This window comes from Tasmannia lanceolata, unplaced genomic scaffold (genome assembly GCF_043159265.1).
Source record: "Tasmannia lanceolata isolate RefF3 unplaced genomic scaffold, GAP_Taslan_0.1 ptg000004l, whole genome shotgun sequence".
Classification (NCBI taxonomy): domain Eukaryota; kingdom Viridiplantae; phylum Streptophyta; class Magnoliopsida; order Canellales; family Winteraceae; genus Tasmannia; species Tasmannia lanceolata.
The window spans coordinates 5,047,853-5,063,323 of NW_027518681.1; the positions used below are offsets into that span (position 1 = coordinate 5,047,853).

The window sequence follows — 15,471 nt, forward strand, 5'->3', positions numbered from 1 at the left end:
ATGGTTAATTTAGAGGGTTATTATCATAAATTGAAGATCCATCTCAGTGAAAATTGACTAGGTTTTTTTTTTTTTTTTTTTTTTTTTGTAGTTATCTTGTATCTTATTTCATGTGTAAAAAAGAAGAACAATTTAGAAATATTTTTCCTTTCCAATCCAAACAGAGTTTTAGGTCTAACTCTTCTCTTCAGTTTGTTAGGTCTAATTTTTCTCATTATTTTTTTAGGTCTAACTCTTCTGTTTATTTTTTTGCTCTTTTATCCTCAATTTTGTTGTGTTTGTTTGAAAAATTTCTTGTATTTGTTGTAAAGGAAGGTAGGATCATAGGTGGGAATGCGGACTGGTCGATGGCGTATGATGATTCTGAGGATCCACGGTTGCAGGAATTGGATGAGAAAAATAAGGGAGATGGTAGTAGAACTGGGTTTGAGAATCTACTTGGACCAAATCCGATTGGGCCGAAGGTTCTACCGTTCGAGTTTATTGCGTTGGAAGCGTGTCTCGAGGCTGCTTGCAGTTGTTTAGAGAGTGAGGTAAGATGATCTCTGTGTTTTTGTGGCTTTGAATTTTTGAATGGGTGTTTGTTTTTGGCTTATGGTGTTGATGATTTGTTTGTGTTTCGTAATTTGAAATTAGGCAATATAGAAACCCCATTTTGACCGGACCCAAGTTCGAGTTGCTTGTGCGAAACCTTGTCAAATCAGTGAGCTGGGGTCCCAAATTAAACCCTGGGATAGTTTAGGGTCTCTCATAGACCTCCGTAAAATTTCGTCGAGATCCGAGCGCGTTTGCTCAGTGTACAGGTCAAGAGAGTGAGCGCAATGCAAACCCAAAAGGGGAGTGAATCATTTGAAAAGGGGTTTGTCCGCGGAAAAAAGGAAGTAAATATATCATTTGTGTATAAAAGGGGGGTGAATCAGCCCGTTTTTGTCGCGGCCGATTCGTGCGCATTATCATTTTTGTGCGCCCATCACTAGGGTAGTGCCGATATCAGTTTTTGCTTCTTTTTGTATAAAAACCAAAAAAAACCGATGAAAAAAAAAAGGGGGGAGAAGCTCATTCTCGCTGAAGCAGAGAGAGGGAAGAAGAAGAAGAAGAGAGGGATTTGCCTTCTCCTCCAATACTCCGGCCACATCTCCGGCAACCCTAGGCTATCTTCCATTTCTGCCGCCACTTCTATCTGTCATCTCCAGCAGAAAATACAGAGGAAGAGATATTGCAGAGAGGGAGAGAAGAGAGGAGGAGATTTGAAGGGGAAATCTCAGATCCGGATCTGAGATTTTGGGAGAAAATCTCAGATCTGGGTCTAAGATTTTCAGAAATTAAGAAGGAAAGAAGGAGAAACGGAGAGGAAAGAGAGGGAGAGAGATTTTTTCCCCACCTCTGATCTTATTCTCCGGTGGGTTTCTCGCCGGAAATCCGACCCATCCACATCTCCACCACCGATGGCCATCACTCCACCTCTATCCTTCCATTGCCTATCCCTACATTGCCCAAACCCATTTCACCTTTCTTCATATAAAGCTCATCCGAAGGGGGTTTGAGAGAGAGAGATCGAAAACCCTCATCATTTTAAACCATCTTCTCCGGTGAAACAATCGAACACAGAAGGAGAGAGGGTGAGAGAGATCCGGCCCACCTCCGATCACCTCCTCCACCTACAAACTCCGGTAACCTCACCGGAATCCGACTCCCTCACCTACCAAATCCGTTTCAAAACCAGGTTCTAGCCAACACCAAACCCTCCTCTCATTTTTTCAGAACCCATATCCACTATTCTTACCCTCTTTCCCATTTAACCCATCTTTTTAACCCATCATCAAGATCCGTCCATCTCCACCTAGATCCGACCGGCCATCCATTGACCACCGGAATCCGAGCCTCATCCATCTCCATCAAACCCCCCTCTCACACCGGCCAAATCCATCCCCGGCTACCGCCACAAACCCATCTCCTATACCTTACCCCTTTCACACTTCACAGCCACCTCCACTTCCGGCAAATTCACCTTCAAACCCACACTGTTAGATCTGTGCTGGAATTTCCGAGAGAAATCGAGAGGGAGAGATTGAAAGAAAAGGGGGATTTCATCTTTGAGGTTCTAAAATCCAACGCAGAGAAGAGGGATCCAACACTAATCTCTTGGTAGCTTCAGGTAACTCTATTCTCTTCCCTTTAAATCATGATTAATGAGAGTAAGTATTGCTGGCTGAAGTAATGAGGTCTGTTGTGTTGGTTGTTGACTAATGTAAATGTTGGATTCATTAACCCATATGCGCTCATTCCTTTCAACCCTCTTTTGTCCTCAATATATCTTGTGTAGGTTCGGATTTCAATTTATATACCAGATTTTCATGTTTTTATTTCATGGTATATGGCTCCCAATTCAAGCATGGCTATTAGTTTTGTGGTTACATGTCGAAACTTCCATGATACCTTGGGTATCTATCAAATGTTTTGTGAACAAATGCTTGAATACGCATGGGGTAAAATATCAGCCACTGGAGTACTTGATGAGAGTTGGACATGATGATTTTTGCTTGCCTGTTGAGTGATAGAAGGTCAAGTAATACTATGATAAATTCCTATTAAAACTCAACTACCTTGTTTGCTCATAGCACTACTTTTGATTTCTTTTTGAGCTTAAAAAAAAGATCATTAAGTGCAGAGATACTACTCGTTGATTCCATCCCTGTCTTTTGTCACTCCTATTTCATTTGTTACTCTTTTCCCTTACATTTGATTATGCTCCTACGATCCAATATAACCCAAAAGTATATAGAAGCTCCTCATTTGTAGCAGCATGCATCATCTCATGATTCAAATCTTAATCTTTTAAAGGGAATGTAGTTCTCGTTTAATCTTTATATGGTGTGGTATATGTTAATGTTGATGGCTATTAATGTTGCCTTGCTAAAGCCATCTAATCTCTTTTGGTTTTCTCCCTTAGTGCTGATTGAGCTTGCGGGCGATGAAGGCGATAGCCCAAGCCCATCTTTAGGGGACTCGCTCAATCCAAGTAGCGCTCCCCTCTTTTGTTTAGTAGGCCTACCCAACCTTTTGGATTTCTTTTAACCATTTTTTTAAAAGAACCCTTCTCTGGGCAATGATAAGGTTACTTGGAGCCCGTCTTTGTGTTTTGTGGCTCACCATTTTTTTTTTTTGCACTTGAATCTGCACAAGTTGATGCCCCCTGTTATGCACCAAAATTTATAAAAATCAGAAATATCATTGCATGCATTTGTATAATTTGTTAAAAATTTAAGATTCTTCTTTTATGTTAAGTTTTGAGTTAGGTTCTGAAGATGAATGGACTGTTCAGGTGAGACTATCTTGAAAGCTTATCATACTTATTTTTTATTTAAATAAATTGTTTAATTGAAGAAGGAAATCAGATGACTACTCTATTCGATTTTATCGACATGAGTACTGTTTGATTTCAAGGCGGTTTGTAGAAATATTATATGTGTATGAAATCAGATGATTACTTTGGCATCATCTGATTTCGTTGGAGTCCCCGTATTGGGGTTTGTGGTTGGCTTTGAAGTGTTTGATATTATTTTTACTTCATTAGGCTACCTAGCGGCTGGTCTGGGCTAATTAATGTTGTTTATCATGATATGATTGCTATTATTACAGGTTGTGTACTCTTTAGTTATAAGTCTTTCTTTGCTCACTACTTGATTTGTTTATATAAAAATTGAATGGAAATTTGAGATTGCCTAGTAGCTCTTTTCTGCTCTCTTGGTGGACTAACGCAGTCTTCTAGAATTCTTTAGATACTAGAACCTGTACTATGAGGCATATTCTGTCTCATTAGGAATTCCTCCTTTGGAGGCAAGCCTCATTTTTAGCTTAACCTCAAGGAGGTTGCTTTGATTTTGATAAATGGTGTACCCATAAGAGGCATGCCTTGCCTCATTTAGAGAGCCTTTGAATCATTCGTTTGTGTGATGATGTTATCAGGGGAGTCTTTGACTCATTTGATCTTTATTGTTGTTATTAGGGAGTCATCTGTCTTGGCTTTGTAAGTAGTTAGCCTTTAGAAGGCCTGCTTGGCCTCATTTGTAGAATCCTCTCTGAGGTTGCACCTCAATTTGTTCCTCTGTTAATTAGAGACCAATTTGGTCAATTAGTTGTCTTAGCCTTGCTTCCCCCTTGCAAGGGCAATGATAAGGTTACTTGGAGCCCATCTTTGTGTGTGTTTGAGAGACCCGCCCGGTCTCATTCTCTCGCTAGTTCTCCTCTTTGTGCGTCGTTTGGTTTTTGGGAGAACACCCTACTCGGCTTGGCTTCATACTCCTACCCTTATGGGGTACTGGGCGCACATTTGTTGCACCCTAGGGCTAAGTAGCTGTCCGGCCCGGCTGGGTGTTTTACCTCTACCAAATGTGCAAATTCTTGTTCCTTTTCTTTTAGGGAGTCTCTGACTCATTTATCCTTTAGTTGGTGTTAGTGGAGTCTTTGGCTCATGTTCCTTTTCTTTTAGGGAGTCTCTGACTCATTTATCCTTTAGTTGGTGTTAGTGGAGTCTTTGGCTCATGTTCCTTTTCTTTTAGGGAGTCTCTGACTCATTTATCCTTTAGTTGGTGTTATTGGAGTCTTTGACTCGTGTTTCCATTTCTTTTAGAGAGTCTTTGACTCATTTATCCTTTAGTTGGTGTTATTGGAGTCTTTGACTCGTGTTTCCATTTCTTTTAGAGAGTCCTTGACTCATTTATCCTTTTAGTAGGTATTGTTAGAGTCTTTGACTCATATTCCTTTTCTTTCAGAGAGTCTTTGACTCACTCGTCCTTTAGATAGCAGTATTAGAGAGTCTTTGACTCATTTACCTTTTTTCTATAGTTGTTTTTAGGAGCTTCTCTTTAGTGTTGTCGTTATTCTTGTTTGTTGGAGACTTGCCCAGTCTCATTGGAGCTTTACCTTCTGGGTCTTAGATCCTTTTGTCATCTTTGATAGTTAGCTTGCCTGGTTTAGGGGTTTCCCCTGTTTGCCCTAGGGTTTAGCCCTAGGGTTTTGCTTTGTGTGTTCCCTTAGGTCTTTGACCAAAAGGGTGAAATCAGAAATTAAAAATCTAAAAACATCAGAAATTCGAAATCCAAAAACATTTGAAAAGCTTTAAAACCCAAAAACATTAGAAATGCGAAACTCAAAAACATTGGAAAAACTTTAAAAACATCAAAAACATTAAAAAATATCAACAATCTAAAGTGTTGAATGTTTTAGAGGTAGCAATTAGGAGAGTTCGTTTCGAACTACGTTGGCTTGATCCTCTTCCACGAGGTACGTAGCGCAGCTTGGGATTTACATCCCAAGTCCAGCCAAACTTTTTTGTAAATAACTGTTTTAAACCTTCTTCAAAAACCTTTAAAATCATGTTTTCAAAAGATCTTCCTCTAGAGTTAGGAGTTTCTCCTAGATAGAGAGTTTTAGAGTTAGGGTTTTTCTTTTGATAGGTTGTTTGATTGTTTGTTTGCTGTGTGCTTGTTTTAGAGTTAGGGGTCTGTCCTAGAGTTATAGGAGCGCCTCCGTCCGGTCAGTCGGCGATCCACATCGCCGAGTGATGACTAGAGTAGGATACGGTAGTCCACCTTTGGTTTTTCTTAGGAAATACAGCCTAGTTACACATAGGTTGTAGGAACCACCTGCATTAGCTTAGGGCTAATCTGTATTTAGTTAGGGCATATAGGGTGTCCTAAAATCCACAATTCACTGGAAGTTAAATAATCGTACAAGAAACTTTAATAACTAGTCCGGTCTTTTAGATCGAGTCTAGGATAGAGGTCTAGGTGTCTTAGGCATCCTAGCTTATAATAGGCGCGAAGAACTACGTTGCCTTGATTCTCGTGGAGGCGGGGATACGTAGGCTTCTTTGGATGAATACCAGACCATCCGAGGACTCGGGCTAATAATTTAGAGTCTTAGGATTTTGTTTAATTATTGTATGTTTTGATGTGTTTTCTTACTTTCTAGTACTGATCCTATACCTTTTAGCTATAACTTGCATGTGTTTGCACATCAGAACTTAGACACCCATTAGGCATGTCACTCATAACCTAGCTATGCTCAGGTGACACATCTTTCATTTTATTTTATGTGTGCTTATTATCTTTATCCTCAGGAAATGCATGCTTAGGTAGACGACTCCTGAGGATTGTTCCCATTTCACATGATTTTTACCCAAACTTCTTTGGAGTTAATAATAAATGGCATAAGAGACCAAGTGCTTGCACTCGGACGAATTGGGGGTGCTCTCAGACCTTCCCCATTCGTAACCAGGCACGAACCCATATATATTTCTGGTTATCCATTGCACAGAGGATTTGATTTTAGGGTTCCATGGCATATCCATGGATGGCGACTCTGAGTTTATTTCAGGTATGTCTTGGTTTCGAGCCTTGGCTCCGGATCGAGACATATCTCTTTCTTTTTATATCGCCACCCGTGCTATGCTATGAGGGTGGCATCCGTTTTGAGAGTTCCTTGGTAGAGCTCTCCTTCACACGTGGATGATCCAGAGGGTGGTAGGGACCAGTTCTCTCGCCTCTACCTCGGATCGGGGTCCACAGGCAAGCACATTAGAGCAAGAAGCGCACCCGGCATTGGATAAGTTGACTTCGAAGATTAGCACTCTCAATTTGGAACGTGTCCGTCAGATCAAGAGCCGTTTGGTTGCGATAATTGGACGCGTTCAAAAGGTTGATTCACTTAATCCTTTTATTTTTTGAATTTTGATTATATTGATTACATGAAACTGCCTGGGCGTTTCTGAGCTGTGGGGAGTTCCGAATTAAATGTATTTTATATTAGGTCTGTTTTTTGAAAGAATAGGAAAATGGTAGAAAAATATGGAGAAAACCCAATACTATCTTGGGTGCCATTTCATTATATTTATAGACTTTTACAGGTGGTTTACATGAAGAACCTATGCTTAAATACCTAAAACTACCGATGTTTAAAGTTCAAAATACATAACTACCTTGACTAAAAAACTGTTTGCATGATATATTCTAACATGCCCCATCAAACGTATGTGGATTGGAAATCGACACAGTTTTGATTATAATAATATATCCCCAACAAAACCATTCAATATATATATATGAGAAAACTGTTGGTGCGCTTAAGTTGTTATAACGCCTCCCATTCGTTTAAATGTTTAGGTCCCGCTGGGTCCCACTTAGGCGCACGAATGGGAGGCGTTATAACAACTTAAGCGCACTAAAAAAATGGTGTGCTTAAGCTCACCAACAGTTCTCTCTCTCTCTCTCTCTCTCTATATATATATATATATATATATATATATATATATATATATATATATATATATATATATACATATGAGGAAACTGTTGGTGAGCTTAAGCTCACCAAACTTATGGTGAGCTAGCTTGCCCAATCACATGGGGTCCACTTTGTTAGGATGATCCAAACCATTCATTTGAAAGTCCCTTACATAGATGGGGGGGTGTACCAAAAGTCAGCTCCATAGGATCATCCTAACCCCTCCATTTGTGGAGGACAAAAATGGACAGACACAAATTTGCGCCATTTTTGTCCTCCACAAATGGAGGGGTTAGGATGATCCTATGGAGCTGATTTTTGGTACACCCCCTATCTATGATAATGCCTTGCAAATGAATGGTTTGGATCACTCCCCAAAATGTGGGACCCATGTGATTGGGCAAGCTAGCTCACCATATGTTTGGTGAGCTAGCTTGCCCAATCACATATGGTGAGCTACCTTGCCCAATCACGTGGGGGGCCACTTTGTTAGGATGATCCAAACCATTCATTTGAAAGTCCCTTACATAGATGGGGGGTGTACCAAAAATCAGCTCCATAGGATCATCCTAACCCCTCCATTTGTGGAGGACAAAAATGGACAGACACAAATTTGCGCCATTTTTGTCCTCCACAAATGGAGGGGTTAGGATGATCCTATGGAGCTGATTTTTGGTACACCCCCTATCTATGATAAGGCCTTGCAAATGAATGGTTTGGATCACTCCCCAAAATGTGGGACCCATGTGATTGGGCAAGCTAGCTCACCATACAGTTCCTCTATATATATATATATATATATATATATCCTCAACAAAAAATGTAATTAAAATTCACCAATCGATGCACACTATCAAAGGTGATAATGAATTTCTTCTGATAGTGACCGAGGCTTGTTGTTGAATGTCCGCTGAATATGTTCAATGATGCTGGGTGCCGAAGCGAATGTCACTTGCAAGATAAGTAGCGAAGAGCCTCAATGGGCTAGATGTAACTCGAGCCTCCATGGGCGAGTCTTCATAGTTCGGTTTCGGATACTGTTCCTCAAAGTGGTTAATATGGACCAAGCCTTAGTAGGCAAATGTGAGCCCCGATGGTCACTTTTGAGTACCATTCCACATTGAATCTTGAATTAACCTCTCAGGCACACATGCCTGAAGAAACCGAGACACCTCAACTATGTAGATTAACTGTTTTAGGCTCACACCTCAAGTGAGGCACCCCAACTGATATAGATCAAAATTAAAAAATAGAAATTTAACTAGAAATAAAAAAATAAAGCTTTTGAAAAATAAGATGTAGAGAGGCGACAAGTAGTGGCCAAAGATTGTGGTGGAAAATATCAACAACTCTAAGAAAAGAGCGACGACTCTAGGTATCAAGGAAATGCGGTTTCTTTTGTTTTCAAAGGAGTGTAATTATCAATTTTGGGTTGATCTATGAGTAACGACAAAAGAGAGCCCTTAAAAAAAGGAGAGAGAGAGAGAGAGAGAGAGAGAGAGAGAGAGAGAGAGAGAGAGAGAAATGGAATGGGGGTGTCATTATTTTGCATGCAATTGCATGAAACCCTCTTTCTTTAGACTTGAAGACAACCCCATTTATTATAGTATAAAACTAAGTAGTTGTGGCAACTTTGATGCATGAAACCGCAAGTTGGATCCAAAAGCCTGCCATGAAGTAGGAAACGAAAGGAATCTTGTATTTTCCATGAATTGGGGTTCAAGCGACCGTGGTCATGTTGGATTCAGGACTTGGGGCAATGAGGATGATGACAAAGATGATTGGAAGAAAGCAACGGCAGCAAGGGCTTTGATGACGATGTCTGTGTTGGTGGCAAAGATAGTGGGGACGACAACGACAATTAGCAAGAGTTGAATTGTGCTCTGAGATGTTGCTAGAGTGGTGAGGAGTCATCGACAAACAGCGGTGTTAGAAGGCTGCAAATTATCTGAACATCTGAGAGCCTACTGGATTTGATTTTCAAATCTGTGGAGAACATGATAATAGCAAGACCATAGTTTTAAAACTCCCCCATGTCATTGTGAACTCCCCCGAGTTGACTCCCTTTTCCCCTGGCCACATTCTATATTTTGCACTATAGAGTCTAGTGTTTCAAAATGCAAATGCGGTTCAAAATGCAATCGAAGAATATCCGAGTTGACTAGGCACGACATGGTCGAGCACTTGGTTGATGCGGCTATGTACTCAGTTGATGCTGTTATAACTCGGGAGAGTCAAAGGAGTTTTTATTGACACAGTAGGGCAAAACACGGAATGCGGCCAAGGATAGAGGGCGTCAACTCGGGGGACTCCACGATGATGCGGGGGAGTTTTAAAACTATGACAGAATCAATAAAACTCCTTTGACTCTCCCGATTTATGACCATGTCAACTGAGTAGTCGATCGCGTCGTGCTTTGTCGACTAGGATTTTCTTCTACAGCTTTTTCACCCGCATCTGAGTTTTCAAACACTGGGATTTTACATTTGACACGGCCGAGATCTTTTATGCGGTTACCACGAGTGACCATTTACAGTCTATGATTGGCCTCGGCCGGGTTTAGATGTTTCTAGTCCATCGTACTCACGCTGATGGACTGCTTCTGATGGCTTATATCAGATGTGTCTTTGACGGCCTTATACTCCTACTGCGAGAGTGGGTTATTTACATATTGGATTCGGGCAGACTATAACTCGAGGCGGTTCTTTTCAATGAGGGGAGAATGATGCGTATTGTAGGCCCAATAAGTGGCATATTTTGCCCATTAGAACTTTTAGGATTTTTATTTCCATGTCATTTAGTTTCTAGGATTTTTATTTGCATGTTTTAGTTTTTAGGGCTTTATTTTTCCTTGTTATTTTATTTCCAAGTTATTTTTGTGGCCTATATAAGGCCCTCATGTGTTAGGGTTTTCAGATTTTGATGATGAATAAATGAATTGAGAACAAAGATTCTCCCTTATCCCCCTTCTTCTTTTCTCTTCTTCTCTTATTCTTCTTCTATTATTTCTCCCCTCTAATTTCTTCTCTTCTGTCTTCTCTCTTTTCTCTTCTAATCTCTTCCCTTTCTCTTCTTCTTCTCTTCCTATGCTTCTTCTCTTTTTCCCTCTTTCTCCTCCTTTGGGCGACATCATGTGATAAGGTAGTTGAGGGGATTACGTTCTGTACCATGGAGATTTGCCGCTTTATTTGATGAAATCTAAGATAGAATTGGAGGTGCATCTATTTCCTTCATTCATGTTAGGCGTTCTGCTAATGGTGAGGCGGACAAATTAGCTAGAGGGGGTCTCCAAGTAGAGCTTGGAACAATTTGACTTTATGCCTGATTTAGTATTTTTGTGTGGCTTGCATTTGTATTTTCTTTTTCTTGTCTCTTCATTGTTGCTTTTATGTTTCTGACCTCTTTGGTCTTTTCCCTCCTTTAATGAAATCTTTTCACCATTCAGGAAAAAAAGAAAAGGAAGCACACTCTTAATTAAAAGAAGCATATTGGAATCGCACTTCCTCAAAATTTTGGAAGCAAGAACTAAGGTTTCGAAGCGATCTTCTGTGGAAGGGAGCTTCCACCAAACTACAAAGCAATCTTCGTGAAAGGCTCTGAAGGCCATACACGCCCAACACCTCTTGATGCTTTATATGTGCGCACAATTTCTAAGCTGTTCAACAGGCTACTTGGCTAAGATCTTGACATGCACTTCTAGATGCTTTGCTCACAGCCACCAAACCTGTCACCAAGCTACTGAGCTTGGACTTGCCGAGACCAACTCTGAACTCACTCTCGTGATCAGCTAGCATCACAAGTTCATCGAACATCAGGCTTTGAAGCACAATGCAAAGTCCATTCAGTACAAGGCATTAAGATGCCATTTACAAATCGTCCAAGCACAAAGGCTTGGTCATCCAAGAAGTAAGATGCCCCGTGGACTGATCTGCAAGGTGTGCATCTCGTAAGGGCAACCGAGGTCGCTCCGGCATGAACTCGTGGAAGACCTAGAGATTGGTCTACTCACAATACATACCGCGGTGCAGAAGGCAAGCTATATAGATAGAGCCCCCTACACCAGTCCGTATGCGCAATGCATGCATTGTCTTTGGCCCCCGACCTCGACTAAAGAAACTAGTGCATCCCTTTGGAAAACTCGCAGTCCGCACCCAAAGCTCCCTTAGGGCACGCACATGAGCTGTAATACGATTTCGTATTATGTGCCTCGCATGCACATGCAAGTCCACATACAATCCACAAGCAAACCACTAAGGTTCCGGCCCACACATGCTAGGCCTATCGGTGGAGGAGTCAGCATGTCACGGGGCCAACTCCTCCTAAGAAGTTTGGCCAACCAACCCTCTAACCAGGAGTGCCCACCAAAAGTTCTATTAGAGACAACCCCTGAAGAATTCACTACACATTGATGGCCCAAAATACTAACCGCGTCCTCGTGACATGGAGTGCTCTTCGAAGACTGGGTTGCCTCAATTGTTTCCCCATGACACTAGGGTTGCAACTTGTGTCGGGCGCGGGTCGGGTTTGCCGGAACCCACCCTACTTAGGAAATTATACTGGTCGGGTAGAGTTTTTTTTATGAGAAAACCCAAGATTGAAAAATCTGATTTTATTCAAGATAGTGTTCACGTTACAAATGTGATCGCCGCCTTAATGAAAGCAAATATATCAATTCTAGTGGGACAACCCGTGCGATGCATGGGGCGACCAAAAAGTAAATGATTCATTACAAATGTGTCAAAAATGTTGAACAAACTTAGTTTATAGATTTAAAACAAAATTAAAATAATTCTTAGTCAGGACCCACTAATTTGCATCACATTTTTGGATGGGGTGGGTCCCACCATTTTACACCCATGAATAGCATGGGTGTAAAACAATGAGGCCTACCCCATAAAAAAATGAGTTAAATGTTGGCCACCCCATCAAAACAATGAGGCCCACAACATGGGAACAGATTTTGTCATATTCATTTACTCATCTGAGGTGGCTGCTCAGATTTTTGTCATATTCATTTACTCATGCAATAGCCACCCCACGGAATGCCTTCTGTAAAGGTCTCCTGGTTCTAGCAAATCCCATCTAAACCACCCAAAATAAATGTTTAATTGGTGCACCATATAGGAACTGTTTAATGTGTGCACCATATAGGAACTTGAATGGCATGACATGGGCAACTTAGGAATCTCCTAGATGGTTGTGTTCTCCTCTGTAAATAGGCTTTGGGTCTCACTTCAAGTGCAAAACACTCTCTCCCCTTAATCCATCGGTCTCCTCACACGTGCACTTGAATCGCCCCATGAGTTTATGCATTCTCCATCCTTTTCTTTAGGAAAGGTTATGAGGATTTTCGTCCTTTTTTTATCTTGTAAAACTGCAAACAAATTCACTGGACAAGCAGCTCCATATCTGCCCCTTTTTTCTCAATCTCTTGCAAATCATCCTTTGCTTTTGTCCTCCCTCTTCCTCCACGCTCTTTGTAATACCCAGCCCTACACCAGTCTCTCGCATGCACCAACACATGGGAGAGAAGGCTCCCATGCACCAACACATGGGAGAGAAGGCTGTAGAAAGTTAAAGATAAGTCTAGAGTTGTTTTTAATATTTTTTATTCCTGATGTTAGTAAAAAGGTCATAAAGTTGGTCAAAATTACAAAGTTGCCATCCAATAGAGATAAGAAGCAGAGAACGAGTTATGTTCTGCTCTTATGTGGGTTATGAGAAACATATCTGCATCCCTTTTTCTCTCTGATTTGAGCATTGAATATTTTCAAAACCCCTTCCTTAGCTATAATCTAGCTGCATATTTCCTCCACACATCACTTCACCGGAAAACTGTTATTTTCCTCGAGTAAGCATTATTTGATATATTTTTTTGATTTGTTTATTTTCTTCACTCAAATACCTAAAAGTTAATGGTCTTTGGGCATATTGATGATCAATGGATGAATTTCTAAGATGGGATATTAAGAGGGATTCATTTGTGTATTTAGATAACTTAAGTGAAACTTGAGATTGTAAATTTTATGTTTTTGTTTTGTGTGGGGTGTAGTTGAGCGTGACGGGTCACAGAAAGAGAAGGGAAAGGCCGTGGCAATTAAGTGATGTGATGCACCTTTAGCGTGTTCTTTATGTGCATTTCATTTTAAGACTATAAAAATTTGCATTGTTTTAGCATGATGTGATAAATTATTTCTATCAGTAATAGTAAATTGTTTTCTTAGCTATAATCTAGCTGCATATTTCCTCCACATGTCACTTCACCGGAAAACCGATATTTTCCTCGGGTAAGCATTATTTGATTTGATTTTTTTTTGATTTGTTTATTTTCTTCACTCAAATACCTAAAAGTTAATGGTCTTTGGGCATATTGATGATCAATGGATGAATTTCTAAGATGGGATATTAAGGGGGATTCATTTGTGTATTTAGATAACTTAAGTGAAACCTGAGATTGCAAATTTTATGTTTTTGTTTTGTGTGGGGTGTAGTTGAGCGTGACGGGTCACAGAAAGAGAAGGGAAAGGCCGTGGCAAGTGATGTGATGCACCTTTAGCGTGTTTCTGTGTGTGCATTTCATATTAAGACTATAAAAATTTGCATTGTTTTAGCATGATGTGATAAAATTGTTTCTATCAGTAATAGTAAATTGTTTTCTATGCATTGCTGGGTATATCTGTAATTGCACGATGTCGGTATTTGTGAATACCACTCGTGGTTTGGCTCATGATGGATGGTACGTGTTTGTAGGCCCGCCAATGGGATAAAAATTCGTTGGCCCTCTTATGTCAATGGAGGTAAAATAATTGACCATGTCAACTTGTATTAGATATCAGACTGCGAGAATGCAGTGTTTGTTGACGACCATGCCTATTACATGAGCATATGTTCATGTTTTGCCTATTCCGATAGCATGATCAGTATTTTGATATTGTGATAGCAAAGTAATTGAGTTTGCATCCTGTGATATATACCCAGTAAATTGTAGTTTATGATTTGATAATTGTATTTGTTTTTAGTTTACAAAACCATATAGACCATGTTTTTGTTGTGTTATGTTACTTACCGGCTTTTAAGCTGATATGTGATAAATAATTTTTTTTCCAGGCACTGATACTGATCGTGGTGAGGGATCCACCCTGTACTTGCGGGATTTTCTGGACTAGGTTATATGTGATCTTTTTGACATTTTGGGGATGTGAGTATGTTGTTATAGATAAACTAATGTAAGAATTTTGGTGGTTGTTTGTATATAAGGTTTTAGAAGTTTTAATTGCTCTGAATACTACCCAAGTAAATTGTGAATGTATCTTTGGTGTTATATTGATGTTTTGTAAGAAAGTCTTGCATGCCTGTGTGGTTTTATTTTGCAGGTACGCGGCGATTGTCGTGCCTTCGGTTTGAGGGCGTGACATTCTTCCTGTCTTCCATCATTGGATTCTTATTAAAAAAATGCAAACCCATAAAAGCTACGAAGAAATGAAAATCCAAAAGGAAGAAATAATACATGAAAGAAAACAAAGTTGAATGACAAACTCAAAAGAAAATACAGAACAATAATACATGAAAGAAAAAAAAAAGGTGAATGGCAAACTCAAAAGAAAATACAGAATACCTTTTTCAGGTCAAGCTCAGGCCCATGGACCCTTGTCCTGTTGCTTCAAGGAAATTTGTCTGCCTCTTTTTTTTTTTCTTAAGAACATCCAGTGGAGGAGGCGCTATTGAAATGGTTGAATGTTATTGGAAAAGCCAAATTAATAGGGGATAATGACATGTTGGGGGCAAAATCTTTAGGAAATTGAAAATCAAAATTGAATTAGTATGGGATAAATTTTAGCCCTGATTTAGTAGGGGGTGACTGTTAGTGGGAAGATTTCTTCCCTCTCACATTAGGTATTTGGAAAAGCTGAACTAATAGGGAGCATATCAGCGGCAAAATTTGCTCAAATCAAAAATTAATTGGTAAGGGATAAATGTTAGCCCACGAATTAGTAGGGGATGATAAGTAGGCGGGAGATTAAAAGTTAGCGGTTGAGAACCGACTTTCTAGGAGAAAACCTTTTTCCCGGAAAAAAGGTGAATGACAATGGAAAGTTAGCTGCTTAGTATAGATAGATAGATAGATATTAAAAAGAGCACTACTAGGAAAACGGGATTCCGTTCTTGGAAAAAAAGGGCATCAATTAT

The 15,471-nt window shown here is 40.0% G+C and overlaps 1 pseudogene across 1 annotated transcript in view; it reads left to right on the forward strand.

Moving 5' to 3' along the window:
* The first annotated feature begins 347 nt into the window (after positions 1 to 347).
* Positions 348 to 15,471, forward strand: part of LOC143875943 (alpha-terpineol synthase, chloroplastic-like) — a 37,301-nt pseudogene continuing 22,177 nt past the window's right edge. The window contains exon 1 of the transcript XR_013250241.1: positions 348 to 533. The product of XR_013250241.1 is annotated as an alpha-terpineol synthase, chloroplastic-like (transcript). The remainder of the gene's footprint in view (positions 534 to 15,471) is intronic.